Below are 16,983 nucleotides of genomic sequence, written 5' to 3'. Positions count from 1 at the left end.
CCTGTCTTAACCATGTATTCATTATTTGTTCACAAGTAAGGTATGGCGATGCACACAGCATTTACACGTTGAAACAACTTCACGGCGATGCTGTGACTCAGATATCAAAGCTTGGAGATGGGGCAAGGGGGGCGGCACTCCTCTGTCCTCTGTGACTCACAGAGTCAAAACTTCAACAGCTCAGCTGCATGCATTGACATGTACAGCAGCTTCCAACTGCACCTCACCTTCCCCATGAAAACCCTCCAAACTGACAGGAGACTGTCAAAAGTCAATGCTGAATAATCACTTCAATAAAACATATGATGATAATTGAACATTAAGCAATGGCCATCTCTTACACACAGCCATTATACTTACTACAATTGCAGCACAATGCAATTTCCCACTATACTATTAAGTTGTATTTAGTTCTATGTTTAGTCTAGGATTTAAGCTTATTTTCCACCAGTAGTAGCCAGTAAAGCAGCTTAATTCCACAGCCAGTGCAATGACACTCAAAAGTCATTAGTTATTTTCCCTACCTGAGGTCCTTTCAGTTACTCTTCCAGCCAGGTATTCCTCTCTGTATGTCTTTCTCTCTGTGTCCTCTCTCGCCTTTCCTCCTAGGCTTCAGGAACGTTGTAATTCCTTTGACAGGAGTGTGACAAACATGGAATTCCCATGGTTGTTTAGCGTAACTTCTACACAACACACACACACATGCAGTGTATTTGTAGTGTGTTAGCTGCCACTGACTTGACTTAGCATTCCTTTCAGAGGCTCTGAACCAAAATGCTGGAGAGACACCTCACACACTCTCTCAGCCGTACCATCTCCTCCCACTTCTCACACACTGTCCCTCCTTCTCTTCCCCAAAAACACACACACACACACACACACACACACACACACACACACACACACACACACACACACACACACACACACACACACACACACACACACACACACACACACACACACACACACATGCACAGATTGTGGGCTACATGCACCCTCCCCCTTGTCTTCCCCATAGGCTGGGGCCTTTGGGCCTACGCCAGGACAGTACAACCAGCGTGTGAGTGTGAGTGTGTGTGTGTGTGTGTGTGTGTGTGTGTGTGTGTGTGTGTGTGTGTGTGTGTGTGTGTGTGTGTGTGCGTGTGTACCTGTATTGAGATAACATGCTTGATGCCTCTATCCTGGTAAGATTGGGAAATACTCCTCCCCAGTACTCTGCTGAGAGCTTGGATGTTTGACAGTAAAACAGAAGAGTTTGGAAATACTGTGGTATATCAGTGATTCTCAAACATTTTCATATCGTGGACCCCCAAACTGATATATTTGGCCGCGCCGGAACCCCATCTGAAAATATTTTGTACCAGGGACCGCCATAAGAGAAGATTTGGGTTGTTAAAAACATAATTATTCAGAATCAGCTATTTTCAAAGAGCCAAAGTTTAAAATAGGGTTAAAGTTGTTAAACTGACTTTGATGCTATATTAACACATTTGGCTGCAAGGGACCTCCTGGTAACCCTCAAGGACTCCTGGGAGTCCCTGGACCCCACGTTGAGAACCACTGGGTATATCATTTTTATGCACAGAAAAAAAGACATGGAACCCCTGAACAGCACAATTTTGTAAGCAGAGTTTAGCATCCTGCATTCAGTTATGAGATACAGGGGAAAATCGCCAAAATCTGAGTTTGAGTACTGCTTAATGAATGAAAAAAAGATCTACAAGTTCACAACACATCGCGATGCAATGCGTTGTAAGCTTGTAGATCAGCCATGTTGGGTGTGTGACTCCGTCATACGATGAAGTATAAATCAGGCTTACCTCAGCTAACAAAAGTTGTGCAACATCACAGTAGTAATATGAAGGTGCAATTATTCCATCCGGCCACTTGGGGAGCCCTTCCCGTCAGTAAATGATTGCGAACGCGGGAGGAGGCGCGGCGAAGCCGCGCCTCCGACCAAGTGGAGCTTACTATGTAACTCTGCCTGGGTTGTGTCTCTGTCTCTCTGTGTCTCTGTGTCTCTGTGTGCATATCTCTCTGTCTGTGTCTCTGTGTGCACTAATCCTCAGCCCTGTGTGCAGCCAAGTAAATGTCCAATATAGACGTACCATACATCAAATGAAAGGTCTTTGAAAACTGAACACACCTGTCAAGGTTGCGTTTAAGCCCGCCCCTTCCCCCGGAAGCCACGCCCCGGAGAAGGCTCCTAAAAACTCCCCATTGAAACCCCATGTTAAATGAAAAGTGCCCGAATCGCTCCGAAACTTTTTCTACCCCCCCTAAGTGGGGGTCTACGAACAAATACTTCGGGCTCGGATTTTGGCTCCGCCCCCCGGAAGTGGGTGAAACAGGCACTTCAAACACTTTGTTGAATTGTTCAAAAACATTCAAAGTATTTTTTTTGTGAATTTGTATTTTTCTAAGATGCTCCTTTTAACGCAGAATTATTTTGTATTTAGAAAAAAAAAAATATTGGTTACTTTTTTTTAAATATTCTTTTTCATATTTATTTAAAAATTTTTGCGTTCGCTTACCGCGTTCGCGCGTCTTACTTGTATATGATGTGATGACTGTCTGGAGTAGTGTAGCAGTGACAGTGAAACCTGACGCTGTCCTTCACATGGAGATCGATTATTGGCCTGACCTCAGCAAGTGGTGACCTGGCCTGACCTCAACTACTTTCCTTTTAGCCTATTTTAAACTTAAAGCTGAAATCTGTAATGTTTATGTCCCACATATGTCCTACATTGACCAGTAGTACTTGTAGCTGCCTCAAGCTCATAAGCCCAGAATCTCCCCTGACCAAGCAGGGATAGCCTCTTGAATAATTGGTAGAAATTTGGTCTCTCATGCAGGAGACCGCAGGGTCCCTGGTACAATTTACAATTGCTTAAATTTGGAAAATAAATTGTGAATTAAATAAATCAATTATCTCCGCCGGGCCACAAGGCAGAGATTAAGTAATCACCCCTGTCCGTCTGTGTGTGTGTGTGTGTGTGTGTGTGTGTGTGTGTGTGTGTGTGTGTGTGTGTGTGTGTGTGTGTGCATGCGTGCGTGCGTGCGTGCGTGCGTGCGTGCGTGCGTGTGCGCGTGTGTCAAACTTTGCATGCACACTCCCTGTATAGACCAAAGAAGACACCTCAAATTTCTTGAACCATAGGTCGTACAATCAAAATGTTTTCCCTTTCCTTGGTTTTACCACGGTTCTCCGTTTACTACTCACTATGGGATATCAGCGCCCTCAGGCGATGAGACAGAGCAACACACACGCTCCCGGTGCCAATACTGATTGGCTAAGGGTATGTCACGAGTCCGGAAGACCCGGAGTATAAAGCTCCCTCGTGACGTAGGCTCTTCCTCTTTTCTCCACTCTGCAAGCGAATGCGCAGAAATTCACACACAAGAAGCAAGACATTTTACAACTTAACCCAAAGCGGGAATACAGAGTATATCCCCACGGGAAAATCCTTGCAAATAAGTTTTCTCCCGGAACTTATTATTAAGTATTTATTTATTTACCTATCCTCTCAGTTTTCCTTAATTCTTGGTCTGTTCTGGAAAAGCCGGTTAGCTGAAAAAGCCGGTTAGCTGCTAACACCGGTTAGCAGCTACTAGCTCATTCATTCATTCAGTGGCTAGGCTAATACTAGCAGCTACTAGGCTACGCTACTGGCTAGGCTTTAGCCTGTTGTTTTCCCAGACCGAGGACCAAGATGGAACCACCGAGGTCCTGCGGACGACCGAGCTGTAGCCTCCTCGTCGCCGCAGACGACCCCCACCGCGTCTGTATCTACTGCCTGGGGGTCGACCATGCGCTCACCGCTAAGGAGCGCCAGGGCGAGAGGGACGAGTGCCAAGGGTGCTCGTCCTTCACAAGCCAGCAGCTCGACGCCCGGCTGGACAGGGTAGAGACCCTGGTCCGCTGGGTCAGGGAAGACTCAGCCGGAGCTTCCGCCGCCACCGGCACAGGGACCCCAGGAGTGCCGCCCGAGAAGACACTCATGGGACCCCCACCGGTGCCGACGCCGAAGATGAAGCGGCTAGCGGCGACGACGCTGACGCCACCCTCCGCCGCTGCCGCTGCGCATATATCGCCGCCGCAGCTAACTAGCAGCGCCTCCACCTCCCCCCGTCGACACTACGACTGGGCTGCTTCGCTGGCCGACAGCGAGGAGTCACTGGCCTTCGAGGAGCTGGAGGACGAGTTGGACCTCGCGTCTTACCAGGAGGTCCAAGAGGTGTCCATGGCGAGCGCCGACGGGGTAGGCAAAAACCCCGAAACAGTCGAAGAAGTGGTCGTCGAACCGGTAACGGCGGTGTTCAAGCGGGCCATCGCCAGGTGCGGTTTGGTGCAGCCCGTGGAGAGCCGCAACGCCACCGCTACTGCAGTAGGTTTCCAGGGCTTGGAGGCTCCACCAACACGGGTGGTGGAGTCCAAGAAGCTCCCTGAAGCAATGGGGTTCAAGACGGCCTTGATGAGCTCCTGGGGGGATCATCAAGACCTGCAAAGGCTAGCCTTCCCCATCGACCTAATCTCCGCCAGGGACCTGGGGCTGATCGAAGTCCCTCCGATGGACCCGGTGCTGGCAGAAGGACTGGAGGACATGCAGTCAGGTACGGTGGTGCTTGGGGGCGCCACACCGTCCTTCTACAATGAAGAATTGAGAAAATCCTCCGCGGCGTTGAAAAAGACCTACGCCGCGGCCGGACAGGTCGCAAAGACCCTCAACGCCGTCACCATCCTCCAGGGCTCCTCTGCCGTGCGGCTCGTGGAGCTGAAGGAAAAATGGGGCGATGACGCGAAGGAGCTGCATCGCTTGAACCAGCTCACCATCTCCTGCACCCAACACGCCATTAATTGGACCGGCCGGGTGTTGGACGACTGCGCGACCATCGAGAGGGTGCGGTGGCTCGACCTCGCCACCTTCACAAAAGTCGCGCAGAAAATCGACGCAAAAAAGAAGCTGCTGGCCCTTCCACTCACAGCAGGTAACCTCTTCTGCGGGGCAGAAAAGTACCTGAAGGACTCCACGGAGTCGGCGAGGGCCCGGAAAGAGGCAGCGGCGGGTCTTTTGGCCCCGAGGTCTCCCCAACCTGGCAGACCCCGCCAGGAGAGGTCTGCCTTAAGGGGGAGACTCTCCTCGCCTCGCCAATCCAGCGCCAGCGGCAGCTCCCGCAACTCCTCAGCCCGTCCCACCAGAGTGGAAGGGCCCATGTCGCTGGGAGTCGGCGACGTCCGTCGCAAGGACCTCCGCTCCCCCCCTCCCCCTTCTTCCCCCAGATCCACTCGACGCGGCGGCGGGAGAGGACGTGGTCGCGGGCAGCGTGTTTGACATTTGCCCCCCGGTGTTACCGGTTGTTCGGCTGCCCCCCCCACATCCACACGGATGGAGTGGGGGGGGATTAGCCCCCCTGGTCACCTCGGGAAAAAGACTTGGCCTTTTCATGGCCCCGACGGAAAACAAGCGACAGAAAGTAACAGTGTTACAGAGCCAGGCCTCTGCTGTTTTAACTTGTCCACATGTTGTTTGCCAGGGTGTTTGTGTGTCAAGTGTGTTTCAAATAAATGTTCTGAAAAATACAAAACCTCTCATTCTTTCACCCGCCTCAGAGCGGCGATGCGGAGGGACCCCCCTTGGGGGGGCCCCTCCGTATCAATGCCCTCCAACCATAAGCCCACAGCGCTTGGACAGTCCCTTTGGAGACTGTCCAAGCGCTGCTGGGATGAATATTGTGCATGCTATGAACAAGACAAAGGTATTAAATCCATTGCTAATTCTAAACGCCAATGTACAAGGGTCACGCCAAAATTTCCATTTTTACCATCCATCCAGCAGAGGGCGCCAGAGGCCCACTGTGAAAAGGAAGGTTTACAAAATGGCGGCGCGGGCCGAGGGTCACCCCAATGTTTACAGCCTGCCGTGCACCGTGTCACGCCAGCCTCTGGAGGGCAACAGAGTGCCTCCGTCAGTAGAGGCGGATCCGTCGCTTCCTTTAGTCAGGCCGAGGGGCCTAGACAAGATGGCGGCGGACCTTGTAGGCAACAAGGGGATAGTGTGGAACACTTCCGCACTAGGCCACGTGATCTCTTCACGCAGAACGTCAGGATCGACGCGACCTCCTTTGTCTCTAGCGAGCTCCACAGCTGTAGCTCCGCTGAGCAGAGTTTTAGCGTCTCCGGTTCCCATGGTCACGGTTTCACGACCAGTGAAACTAACGACGGCAGCATCCAGCAACAAGCCTCTCGCTTAATGCTTGGATCAATGGAAACTTTGCAAGCCGTCCCCTTGGGTGCTGCGCACCGTTCACAAGGGTTACAGACTGCAGTTTGCCAGGAAGCCGCCCATGACAGACAAGGTATTGTACACTCGAGCGTCGGGCCAAGCGGCCAAAACCTTAAGAGAGGAGGTAGCCTCCCTTCTAGACAAGGGCGCGATAAAGAAATTATCTCCGGATCAGAACCGTCTGGGGTTCTATTCGGAATATTTTCTGGTGAAAAAGAAAGGGGGGGGCGTAAGACCCATTTTGAATCTGAAGGGACTCAACAGGTTCCTGGAGGTTTTTCATTTTCAAATGCTAACGACCGTGAAGTTATTACGCACGGTGCGTCAGGGCGACTGGTGGACAAGTATCGATCTGAAAGATGCTTACTTCCACATCCCAATTTATCCCCCGCACAGAAAATTCCTGCGCTTCGGCTTCGAAGGGGAAGTGTACGAGTACATGGTTCTCCCTTTTGGTATGTCGTTGAGCCCACGGGTGTTTGTGAAGTGTACCAACGCGGCCATTGCTCCACTACGGAGACAGGGAATCCGTCTGTCGACCTACATCGACGACTGGTTGATAGCCGCAGGCTCGGAGGAGGAGGTGGCACGGCACACGGCCGTGGCCATCTCCCATCTGACGTCACTGGGTTTCACAATCAACGTCAAGAAGAGCGTTTTGTTTCCGTCCCAGCGGGCCACCTTCCTGGGAATCTCGCTGGACTCGAACACGCTCAGAGCACGTCTATCCAAGGAGAGGACAGACAGCGTTTTGGCTTGTGTGAGATCTTTCCGCCTGGGGCGGAAGGTTACTTACAAACAATGCATGCAAGCAGTAGGTCTCATGGCCTCAGCCATTCACTTAATCCGCTTAGGCAGGCTCTACATGAGACCCGCTCAGAGGTGGCTGAGGGCCCTTCGGATCCCACCCACCTCAGGTCGTCGGCTTGTGATGGTGTCTCCATGGTGTGTGGAGGCACTCAGACCATGGTCACTGGCAGCCTTTCTGTCCCAGGGGGTCAGTATAGGAGCTGTGATTTCGTGGAAAGTCATCACCACGGACGCCAGTTTGACTGGGTGGGGTGCCGTCCACGAGGGCAGGTGGACCAGGGGACTGTGGGATCCGACACTGCAGTCGGCTCACATCAACTACCTGGAACTGCTGGCGGTTTTCCTCGCTCTGAAACATTTCGAGGCACAGATCTTGGGTTGTCATGTCGCGGTCAGAACGGACAATACGACAACCATGTGTTTTATCAACAAGCAGGGAGGCTTGACCTCCCTGGTGTTGGATGGTCTAGCACGCAAGATAACGTTTTGGTGCGAGTCACGGCTCGCGTCCATACGGGCGTCTCATGTACCGGGCCTCCTGAACTTCGGAGCGGACTTGCTGTCCAGGGGCGGTCTCCGGTACGGGGAATGGTCACTCCACCCGGTAGTGGCGAAGGATATCTGGCGCAGATTCGGTCACCCACGGGTCGATTTGTTTGCCTCCGAAGAGAACGCGAAGTGTTATCGGTTCTTCTCAGTGAAGAGGGGGGACCGTTCCATGGGCATGGACGCCTTGGCACACAGTTGGCCGAGCGAACTGCTTTATGCCTTCCCGCCAATGGAGTTGATCCTCCCCACCTTGGAGAGGGTCAGGCTCCAGGGGTTGTCGGTGTTGCTGGTGGCTCCAGCATGGGGCACGTGGAGGTCGGAGATAGCTCCGCTCCTTTACGATACGCCTCTGCCCCTCCCTCCCAGGGCAGACCTGGTGAGGCAGGGAGGGAACGAGCTGTTCCACGAGCGCCCTCAGGACCTAGACCTATGGGTTTGGCCCGTGAGAGGGCGAATTTGAATTCATGTGGCTTCCCCCCTGACGTGGTGGCTACCATCCAGGGTGCGAGGGCCATGTCCACAAGGGAAGCTTACGAGGTCAGATGGAATATGTTCGCATCTTGGTGTCTGGAGCAGTCACCAGTGGTGGTGGCTGTCCAGGCCCCGGTGGGCAGCATTCTTACTTTTCTACAGGGAAGGCTAAATCAGGGTTTATCCTTCTCGACGGTGAAAGTATATTTGGCTGCCATTTCGGCTTGCCACCTAGGTTTCGACGATGGCAAGACGGTGGGTCAGCATAACTTCGTGCGCCGATTTATGAACGGCGCCAGAAGAGCTAGACCGGTCAACAGGCCACTGTTCCCAGTCTGGGATTTGACGGTGGTGCTGGAGGCACTGTGCCGTCACCCGTTCGAGCCTTTTGAGTCTATGGACCTGAAGGTCATTAGTCTAAAAACGGTCCTTTTGGTGGCCCTGTCCACGGCTAAACGGGTCAGTGACTTGCATGCGCTCTCGGTGAGCCCGGAGTGCATGAATTTTCTGAACAACGACAGGAGGGTTTTGCTTAAACCAAACCTGGCGTTCGTTACAAAGACCGGGGTGGTGGCCCCAGATCCGGTTGAATTGGTGGCTTTTCATCCGCCTCCCTTCGCTTCGGCGGAGGACAGGCGGTTACATTGCCTCTGCCCGGTGAGAGCCTTGAAGCTCTATTGCCAGAGGACGGCGGCCAGTCGCTCATCGACACAACTCTTTGTCTCTTTTGGCGTGGGGGTTCAGAGGAAGGCGGTCACCAAAGCGACGCTTTCTAGATGGATCCGTGATGCCATTAAGCTGGCTTATGTGAGTAGTGGTGTCCCTGTCCCGGGGGGTCTGAGGGCCCACTCTACTAGAGGCATGGCTACGTCCTGGGCTCTCTACAAGGGAGCTTCGATCCAGGAGATTTGTGCGGCTGCAAATTGGTCGTCACCGTCGACTTTTGCGGCTTTTTACAGTCTGGACGTGGCGGCGTCATCAATGGCGCACGCTGTCCTGGGTGTGGCTGCTGCCTCCAGGTCAGTGGAGGATAGGGAGTAGGCTTGGGGCCTTTTCTCCGTATCTTCCGACTTCCTCTTTAGGTTTCCTTGGGACCAGCAGGGCTGTGTCTTGGGGATAGGGCCCTGCTCCTCATTATTATGAGGCGGACTGTGTCTGCCTGTTAGTGAATAAGGCAGACTCTAGAGTCTGTCAGGGCCTACTCTTGTTATCTATCCCGCACCCCAGCCCGGTGGGCTGGGGGGGCGCCCAGGGGCCGTGAGGTCGTGGACCTATGGCCTGGGGGTCTTAGGTCACGTCCGGGGGGGACGTGACCTAGGAGCTGAGGGGCGTGCGGGGTTGTCAGGGTTGTGTGGCTCATTACCTCAAGGGGGGTTTATGAATCCCATAGTGAGTAGTAAACGGAGAACCGTGGTAAAACTAGAGGTTACGAATGTAACCCCGGTTTTAGTAGGTTCGGAGTTTACTACTCACCAGACACCCCTTTCTGTGCGCATTTGGCATGCAGAGAGGAGAATGTTAAGAGGAAGAGCCTACGTCACGAGGGAGCTTTATACTCCCGGGTCTTCCGGACTCGTGACATACCCTTAGCCAATCAGTATTGGCACCGGGAGCGTGTGTGTTGCTCTGTCTCATCGCCTGAGGGCGCTGATATCCCATAGTGAGTAGTAAACTCCGAACCTACTAAAACCGGGGTTACATTCGTAACCTCTAGATCATGACACAACTCACCAGATAGGCCATGCCCATTTCTGAACACACTCATAGGCTTAATTCAGATTTTTCATATTCAAATCTTTAATGGCTATGATTGATTTCCAAAGTTTGCGGTAGGGGCCTATTTAAAAAAACTTATCTGAAATCATGAATGCCTTCCCCAAATTTTAATCACACATTGAAGGACCTATTTCCCATCCTGCTGGTTGCAGAATCATTTTCATTCTATTAAAGTCAATGGGTATTTGACCGGACTTTACACTTGGTTTTATTACCTTAGTAAACATTTTCATGAATAACCTATATTACATGTTTTCAGTGGCTAGTTTAAAGTCTTCTTTCAATTATTATGATCAATTATCATGATATGTGTTTTTGTAAATTATGCTCCCATATTTTCTTTTATTAATTACAAGGAAGGGTATGCTTCTGGTTATACTGAGTTTCTAGTTGCAAACTACTCTCTATGGAATAGTAAGGAGATGACCTCCAACCACTGCAGATTTTCTACTTACTGTATACTGTATTAGCATGCTCTACCATACAGAATGCTTAGCACTTTGGAAACCTTGTGTTTGTAAAATGTGCTTTATAAATAAAGTGGATTGGATTGGATAAAAGAACATTTTAATTATTAAAATAAGTTCCAGATTCTATCTTTAAAAGGTTTGATTAAGGAAACAAATTTTGAATTAAGTTGAATTAAAAGAAAAACAACTTTATTCACAGCCTGATTTGTATTTATTTATTGCTGTGTAAGCACATATGCTGTTGCAGCCTAATGCCGCTGACTAATTAAATATTGTGGCTTGTGGTGGTGCTGCTTATACAGCCTTAAGTCAAGCTTTTGTGTTATTGTTATGTAAACACGACCCGCCACACATGCTCAGTGCATTTATGTCTTTCCACAAATTGCCCCTGAGGCGGTTGCTGCAGGAGCTGTGGGGAATTTAAGGAGATTTTGTCTTTACAGTAGGGATGTAATTAAAATTTCTATCAGATGTCATGAGACAGAAGCAGATGACATGTTTGTTCTATGTAAAGCGAGAGCGGCAGATGAAGCCATGATAGAATTCCCTGCATTTTAATTTCCTGATTGGGAATCTGCTGTGTGCGCGGTTCTGCCACAGAAATGTATATTTGCACTGGAAATGTGCAAACTAACTCAAAACAACTCTCTATCTGCCTCTATCTCTCACTTCCTCTCTCTTTTGCTCATTTCCCTTCATGCATTAATTCACTCTGACATGTACTGCCTTACTTGCTAATTTATGTGCCTGTATTTTCACCACAGATGAACTATCCTGCTACAGTTGAAACAGAAGGTGTTCATGGTGAGCAGAATCCTCCCTCAGGCATGCAGCCCAACATATCCAGGCCAAGGTACAGCATACTGACATTGTATATGGGGGACAGACACAACATGACTTATGGTGAGAGAGAGATAGAGAGTTGGGGGTGGAATGTGTAGAAAATTGATATAGATAGATAGATAGATAGATAGATAGATAGATAGATAGATAGATAGATAGATAGATAGATAGATAGATAGATAGATAAGATAAAATTGGGCAATAGGGCGAAGAGAGAGAAGGAGGAAGGAAGCAAGGGAAAGGGAAAGAGGAGGCAGGGATAGCGAGACAGGAGAAACAGAGAGTGAAGGGAAGGACTTCTGGACTGGGGTATGAAAGAGAGGGCAAAAGACGAGGGAGTAAGGAAAGAGGATGGGTCGAAGGTGGAGAGATTGAGGGAGTGATGACGAAAGGGGGAGGGTGGGGGGTGATGGGGGAAGGGGTGGAAGGGTTGGGGGTGCAGTCTAGAAATAAACATCAACAGAAGGTGGGCATGGCGCCATCGCCGCCACCAGGTGAGTCTCGACCGCCAGGAAATTATTAAAGACAGGCTCTACCTTAACACACACACACACACACACGCGCACACACGCACACACACACACACACACACACACACACACACACACACACACACACACACACACACACACACACACACACACACACACACACACACACACAGTATTCCTGCAGTATGATTCTTAAAAGCAGAGATGAATATTTTTGAACATTGATACCAAAACTCACCACCCGACCCTACTCCCAGCAACAACAACATGCACACGAACACATGCACGCGCACACAAGCAAAAATAGATGCCTATGTATTCAAACTAAGACAACAACACTCATCTCGGTTAAGGTCTTATTCGGGATATAGTGTCAATGCGTTCATCGCTAGCTCATAAAGCCGTTTCTATACGCAACCACAAATAAACACATTTTTACCTGTCTTTGTTTTCCTGCCAGCTGGTGATTTAAGCTAGTTAGAACAACAACTAGACAAATGCAAAGACACTCTGTCAAGGTGGAAAATACTTAATATTTTTACAACAAAACAAAGAATCCGTCATGGTTCAAAGTTCATAAATATATCCTTATGTCTGTACTCATCAATGTTTCTCCTCATAAGTTGGCCAATCGATCTAAACTTGCACAGGGGGCATTGAGCAGTGGCATTTGCAGGGAGTGAGGAAATTGAGTCTTAACCTTTCCCAATTGTAAGCTCTTTATTAGGATTTTGGTTAACTTTTATTCAATTAACTGTGGGTGGAAATGCCCTCATCCATTTTTCTCCTTAGAGGGTTGATCAATCGATCTGTAATTGCACATGGGCATTGACCATATCATTGGCATATGCAGGTAGCAAAAAAGACGATTCTTAACTTTTGCCAAATTTAAGCTGTTTAGTTTCATTCCTGTGAACTTTCACTTAAGACTGCTGTGGCTGGAGTGGGAGTGATTCAGGGGAGCAGTGCCAGGTGTTTCCAGTTGTCTAATTGTGCACTACTCCTATAGCATATTTACCTGTGCTCGGTGCTACGCGCACGCACGCACGCACGCACGCACGCGCGAGCACACACACACACACACACACACACACACACACACACACACACACACACGAGGACCCAGGGAGTGCAGTGCAGAGAAGCAAATCTCTGAGTCTGTTTGTCTGTCTGTCTGTGTCCCATTTATGCCCTTATTTGGGACTCCCTGATGTCATCAATATGACGTCATAGTAACTGACATCATAGACTTGCCTCCATGTACTACTGCACTAAGTACTCGGGTAGAACGGGTACAACTAACAGGTACTGCATAACCAGAGGGGCATTCTTTCCAAACGGGCATTGGTCCCAATTTGCATTGCCCTAGTGGTGCAAAGTCATAAATGACTTAAATGCAGCCCGCCCTCCCATTAGCTATTTTTTACATAGGATATATAGCTGATTGCAGTCATTAAATATACAAACATACGACTTACAACATCATCATAATATACACAATATATTATCAAGGAGTTCAACAGGGACTTATTATACAAATAACCATTCTAAACTAATTCCTCCTTTCGGTTCAGTCACACATGCACACGTACGCACGCACGCTCACAACTAGCAGTTTCTAGACTAGGCCTAAAGGTGTAAAACAACTGAACCCCAATCTGTTGAATCTCAACCCAAAATGTCCAAATATTATATTTTAAATCACATATATACGCCATGTCCAGGGCTCCAGGCACAACAGTGTTATATGATATGCAGTTGTTTTGCATTGTAAAATGTCAACAGTAATGCATACTGACTCTCCGTTAAGTCAACCACCTGATTGCCAACGTCCTATTCACGTTCCGCCTCGTCACCTTCAGACCGACAGACTGTCAGCCTCTGTATGTGATGTCCGTCGACAGAGCTCTTTAGCACATGGGTAATGGAATGACGTCTTCAGTGTCAATAGCTCGCTGGGTTTGTCACAGAATGGGCTAAATACTGTCAGTCCTCTCTTTTAGGTTGTGGAAAGTATGGCTCTGGGTACTGTATCATGTTCGATTTTCCTTTTGTATGTTTCAGAAAGTTGCAAGCAATGATCAAAGGAAATGTTATAATGTACAGTAGTAGTTAGAAACATATGTCTTTGAAATGCATAGCAATATTCATTATTTTTGAACTGTTGCTGATTACCCTAACTTTGAAGGCTGCTGGTAAACATTCTGTGGCTAATGCGTTAAAGTCAGCTAAATTTGCAGGAAGTTTCATATTTCTCAAACACACTTTCATCATTATCTACAAATCAGGAGTTATTGTCTCCGCCAGGCCGAAGGCATGGCGAGAGAGTATGTTTTACCCTCCGTTTATCCGTCCGTCCGTGTGTGTGTCCGTCTGTGACCAGCTAATCTCCGGCACCGTTGGCCCGATCACAGCGAAACTGTGCACACACACTCCCAGGATGCCAATTCCGAACTTCTGCCCCACATTTTTCACATGAGCCTTTTATAGCGCCACCAGGAGGCCGATTTGTGCAAAACCCATTTACTCCTACAGATTTTATCAAAACGTCATGCAAATCGGTACACATTATCTCTATAGTCATGTGATCAACACGGATCTGTCCGATTTTCCATATTCCATCCTCATTGGCTAAGGTTGGCTTCCAAAGTTTGCAGGATTGGTACGTTTTGAACAAAATGCCTCAAATCATGAACGCAGCTTGCGATTTACGTGAAATGTCACACGCACATTCCCACTAGGCCGAGGAAGAAATGGCACCCTTTTCACATTGGCCTGTTATAGCGCCACCAGCAGGTCTAATCTTAGCAAAACACATTTTTGGAACAAAAGTCTCAAATCATGAATGCAGTGTCTGATTGCCGTGAAAAGCCTAAGAAGAAATGACACCCCTTTAACATTGGCCTATTATAGCGCCACCAGGAGGCCACAATAACGTACCTGACCTGGCGGAGACCTGTGCTCCGAGGAGCACTTTTTCTAGTTTTAACTCAATTCCATAAGAAAGCTTATTGCGAAAGCAACACTCAATAAGAAAGTGATGACTACAATGGACATTAAAAATAGCTGGGAAAAGGACTTTGGTGGTTCACTTAGATGACCAGACTTAGCACAACATTTTATACAATATCAAAAGAGTTCAATCACAAAAAACACAATAGATAATCCATAAACTGCATGAGGTTCCTGAAATAAGTCATAAGTATGATGATTCACGCTCTGCAGCATGCAGGAAGTGACCAAAACTTGTGTTCATACCCATTGATTGTGGTCTTCTTTTCTAATATAAACTATATGAGACTATAATGACTATTAAAACAGTAATGATCCAAAACTAAACAGTATATTCTTGGTGCTAGTATCATGTTGTATGATGCACACCTTTCAATCCTGCATGCTTGGCTTGATGTACATCCACCCACATTATCAATAACGAAAGGTTATCCAATGTATTGTAAGGAATCCTAGATGAGTTTGTTAAAATAAAGAATGGTCTCCCCCTCAGTGCATACTTTGGTTGTGGGTGGCCAGTAATAACCTGTTATGGAGTAGGGTGATCCTAATCTGCTCACTAAGCATTTTCGGTTATTTTTGAACTTCTCCCCTCTGTGTTTTTGGTTTGATAGTTTTTCTCTGTTTGTGTGTGTTAATGCTGGGACATATGTATTATGGAAGGTTTGTCAACTTAATTAGACCGATTATGTGTCTGGTGTTCCTGATATGTTCTCTTTTGTAATAAAAAAAAAAGGAAAGTGTGAGGGGGAAAGGAGAGCTGTCAGCCTCGGTATGTGATGTCAGTCGACCAACCTCTTTAGCACATGGTTAATGGACTAAGGTCTTCAGTGTCAATGGCTGCCTTCAGTACCACTCATTTGACCTTTCCTTTTACTGTGTGTCTGTCAGCAAGTTGACCTTTTTGCTCTTGCTTAGAGATGGAATTTTGAGTGGAGATGACTTGAGGACAAGGAGCATACTTACCCTTATCAAACATTTATTGTAGGGCTATAACTAGTTTTTGATTAATTCATTTTATTGCTTTTCTGCAGATTTTCTTAGATTAGACTTTTTAGATGAATAAAGAAATATAGAACCGCTTTTTCAAGAATTTGTTTTAGTTTTTATATATCAATGCATCAACATAAACATTTCTAATATGTCTTCTATAATCGACCAAATCGATAAGCCCTATTTAATACTGGTCAGTATCACACAAAAAATATGGAAATTAGCCGTTCTAAGCTCACAATGCATTGCAATGCAATGCGTTGTAAGCCTGTAGATCTGCTAGTTTCACTATGTGAAAAAACTTTGAGAGATTTTTTTATTAAAATTGATTATCGATATTTTTTTATAATCATTTAAAACGATTAGTTATTTTCAGATTCCTTTATCTGCTGTATCTGTTTTAGTTTCCTGTTTCTAGAAATATTTTAACAATTCCTTATGCTAGATGTAGCTACTGACCTAACATCCGTTTGGATCAGAAGCAATGATTTTTTCAGAATATAGCATATACATAAATCAGCTCAGTAGGTGGCATTAATAGGGCTTGTATTATAGGCTCCCTTCCACATTTAGCTCAGTGTAGCCATTGCCTGCGTAGCTCACGGAGTAAAGTCTGGTTCATGATGGTCATTTGCTTGAGATCATGTCTGCGTTATGCCATCGTGGTCAGCGGCTGGTGAAGTGCAGGGCCATCAACTGAAACCCTGTGAATGGCACTATAAAGCTCCCAGGGTAGGGAATTTGGATTCACATACTATATATATGAATGCATGTGATTGTGCATTCACTTTGGTGCAGTATCTACCAAAGTGGTACATTTGTTGTTAGTTCACAAACACTGTTTAAGTGACAGTGATTGTGAACAGAGCAAGTCTCTGCTGCAACAAAAAGCAACATCATTACATGTTTACGCTGAAGAATGCTATGTTCAAAAGGTCCAAAGGCCATGCCTAATTAAACAAAAATGTACCTGAAGGACATTTCTGAGAATGCTGGTAATTCCTCTGCTTGAGAACAAAAAGCAAGATGGCAATGGCAACAAACGCACACTGCTATGGATTTGAGACTAATCAAGAGTACAAATTACATTTAATTACTTTTACTAATTACATATACTTATGTTTGGAAATACTTACAATCGGCAAGATGATAGGCCTTGCAATTTCATATCGTTTTACACAAGCATAGCCTCCAGGGGAAGGATTAACTAACGAAAGTAGTTTCAGTAGTAGTTTCCCCTTGAGACCTCTAGCATCTTATTTAGCACCCCTGGAGCTTCTG

At 47.5% G+C, this 16,983-nt stretch overlaps 1 protein-coding gene across 3 annotated transcripts in view; it reads right to left on the bottom strand.

Annotated features, from left to right (window-relative positions):
• The window catches only part of fat2 (FAT atypical cadherin 2), an 89,285-nt gene extending 88,531 nt beyond the window's left edge, over window positions 1–754 (bottom strand). For all 3 annotated transcript variants that reach the window (XM_080416770.1, XM_080416772.1, XM_080416771.1), the window contains exon 1: window positions 525–754. The gene's annotated coding sequence lies outside the window, so the exon portion shown is untranslated. The remainder of the gene's footprint in view (window positions 1–524) is intronic.
• Window positions 755–16,983: the final 16,229 nt, after the last annotated feature.

Source organism: Gymnoscopelus braueri, assembly GCF_963280865.1.
Source record: "Gymnoscopelus braueri genome assembly, chromosome: 20".
NCBI lineage: Eukaryota > Metazoa > Chordata > Actinopteri > Myctophiformes > Myctophidae > Gymnoscopelus > Gymnoscopelus braueri.
The sequence above is the reverse complement of the archived record's forward strand: the minus strand, read 5'-3'. Positions and strand labels throughout refer to the sequence as shown.